The sequence below is a fragment of the Schistocerca gregaria genome, chromosome 10 (assembly GCF_023897955.1).
Source record: "Schistocerca gregaria isolate iqSchGreg1 chromosome 10, iqSchGreg1.2, whole genome shotgun sequence".
In the NCBI taxonomy this organism is placed as follows: domain Eukaryota; kingdom Metazoa; phylum Arthropoda; class Insecta; order Orthoptera; family Acrididae; genus Schistocerca; species Schistocerca gregaria.
The window spans coordinates 171,652,981-171,655,943 of record NC_064929.1 but is presented as its reverse complement, the minus strand read 5'-3'; the positions used below and the strand labels follow the sequence as shown (position 1 = coordinate 171,655,943).

Genomic DNA, 2,963 nt, shown 5'->3' with positions numbered 1-2,963 from the left:
TGTGTCATGGCACCCGTTCAGGTTGTTCGTTGATCCGTTCACTCAGTCTTTTTTTTTTTTTGTTACAGGTGGTATCTAACCCCCTGAGCGAACACGCTGAGTTACGCTGCCGGCATGCATCTGAGCCACCGAGGGCACAGAGGATGGCGCGACTGCAGGGACTTATCCCTTGCACACTTCTCGTGAGACCCACATTCCCAACTGTCCATAATCTACAATCGTAATGTTCCTAAAGGGCATTTGCACATTCACTCATTAATGGCGCCAACTAAGGTCACGATTTCCGTAAGAGTTCGGGAAAAGTGTGCGCGTTCACACAGAAGAGGGTCAATGGCCGGGTAGCCTTTAACTATATGAAGATAGTAACTGTTCCTAAAGAACAGATACTAATGAAGACAATGCAGGTTCTCTAGAAAGAAATGATAGCTAAACGAAGCCCTCGGTGGCTCAGATGGACAGAGCGTCTGCCATGTAAGGAGGAGATCCCGGGTTCGAGTCCCGGTCGGGGCACACACTTTCAGCTTTGAGGGATATCAGCAACACCTGTTGGCAGCTGAGGGGTTTCGTTAAGTTATCAGTTCAATGAATAAAAGGTCTGATTTCTGTTAATTAATGTTTAATAACCCAAAATTCCTTAACATTCCCATAAATAGCAATAAATGTTTTATACATTTTATTATTTTAGTGTCTTAGAGATCTAATGCATCCTTTTTTTTTACAAATTATTGGCTTTTTAGTAATGCTAAGAAGTGAAATATTACCAATTCTCCAATTCTTTCTTTAAAAGTTTGGTTTCAGGTCCCTAGAGGATAACCGCCATGCGTCCATGGAGCGATGCATATTTCAAGCAGCCGTCTAGCTGGATGACGGCGTATCCAGAGACCACCATCGACCTGATGCGCCTGTGGATGCGGTTCATCCTACCAGGAGAAGCGTTTCCGTTGACACAGAGTCAAATCTCGATAATGCTGCGCCCAATGCGATCGTGACTGGCAACGGGTTGGGGCCGACACGAGGAAACCCATGTTCAGCAATGTGCAGCGACCGGTGTGTAATGAAATGCCAATTCTGTTTTACAAAGACTACTCTACGGCATTGCCGCCCTACATAGCTTACATTTATCCAGAATCTCTCGCCCAGCGCAAAGTCTCAAGCAAGTGGACAAAATCCAAGGTGACTCCTATATACACTACTGGCCATTAAAATTCCTACACCAAGAAGAAATGCAGATGATAAACGGGTATTCATTAGGCAAATATATTATACTAGAACTAACATGTGATTACATTTCCACGCAATTTGGATGAATAGATCCTGAAAAATCAGTACCCAGAACGACCAGCTCTGGCCGTAATAACGGCCGTGATACGCCTGGGCGTTGAGTCAGAGCTTGGATGGCGTGTACTGGTACAGCTGACCATGCAGCTTCAACACGATACCACAGTTCATTAAGAGTTGTGAGTGGCGTATTGTGACGAGCCAGTTGCTCGGCCACCATTGACCAGACTTTTTCAATTGGTGAGGGATCTGGAGAATGTGCTGGCCAGGGCAGCACTGGAACATTTTCTGTACCCAGAAAGGCCTGTACAGGACCTGCAACGTGCGGTCGTGCATTGTCCTGCTGAAATATAGGGCTTCGCAAGGATCGCATGAAGGGTAGAGCCACGGGTCGTAACACATCTGAAATGTAACGTCAACTACTCAAAGTGCAGTCAGTGCGAACAAGAGGTGACCGAGACGTATAACAAATGGCACCCCATACCATCACGCCGGGTGATACGCCAGTATGGCGTTCACAGCGATGTCGTCAAACACGGATGCAACCGTCATGATGCTGTAAACAGAACCTGGATTCATCTGAAAAAAAAAAAAAACGTTTTGCCATTCGTGCACAAACTTTCGTCGTTGAGTACACCATCGCAGGCGCTCCTGTCTGTGATGCAGCGTCAAGGGCAACCGCAGCCACGGGCTCCGAGCTGATAGTCCATGCTGCTGCAAACGTCGTCGAACTGTTCGTGCAGATGGTTGTTGTCTTGCAAACGTCCCCATCTGTTGACTCAGGGATCGAGACGTGGCTGCACGATCCGTTACAGCCATGCGGATAAGATGCCTGTCATCTCGACCGCTCGTGATACGAGGCCCTTGGGATCCAGAACGGCGTTCCGTATCACCCTCCTGAACCCACCGATTCCATATTCTGCTAACAGTCATCTCGACCAACGTGAGCAGCATTGTCGCCATACGAAAGACCGCAATAGCGTTAGGCTACAATCCGATCTTTGTGAAAGTCGGAAACGTGATGGTACGCATTTCGCCTCCTTACACGAGGCATCACAACAACGTTTCACCAGGCAACGCCGGTCAACTGCTGTTTGTGTATGAGAAATCTGTTGCAAACTTTCCTCATGTCAGCACGTTGTAGGTGTCGCCACCGGCGCCTACCTTGTGTGAATGCTCTGAAAAGCTAATCATTTGCATGTCACAGCATCTTCTTCCTCTCAGTTAAATTTCGCGTCTGTAGCACGTCATGTTCGTGGTGTAGCAATTTTAATGGCCAGTAGTGTGTAAGAAGGGTGAAAGAATGAAGCAGCAAAAATACAGACCAATACCCTAATTTCGGTTTTCTGCAGAACCTTCGAACATATTGTCAGGACGAACACAATAAACATTATTTAGGCTTAGAAGCTTACGCCCATGAACAGCACGATTTTAGAAAGCATCGCTCGTTCGAAACGCAGGTTGCCCTGTTCTCACATGATATACTGGAAACTATGCATGAAGGGCAGGAGGGAAATTACATATTTCTAGATTTCTGGGAAGCGTTTGACACAGTGTGCCGTTGCAGGTTGTTAACAAAGGAACGAGTATACGTATTAGCTACACAGATATGACTGGCGCAAAGACTTCTTAAATAATGGAACCCAGTATGTTGTCCTCGGCGGCGAGTCTCCATGACAGACAAG

At 46.8% G+C, this 2,963-nt stretch overlaps 1 non-coding gene across 1 annotated transcript; it reads left to right on the top strand.

Annotated features, from left to right (window-relative positions):
• Positions 1-435: 435 nt before the first annotated feature.
• Positions 436-510, top strand: Trnat-ugu (transfer RNA threonine (anticodon UGU)). Its single transcript has one exon. It is a non-coding gene; the product is annotated as a tRNA-Thr (tRNA).
• The last annotated feature ends 2,453 nt before the right edge of the window (positions 511-2,963 follow it).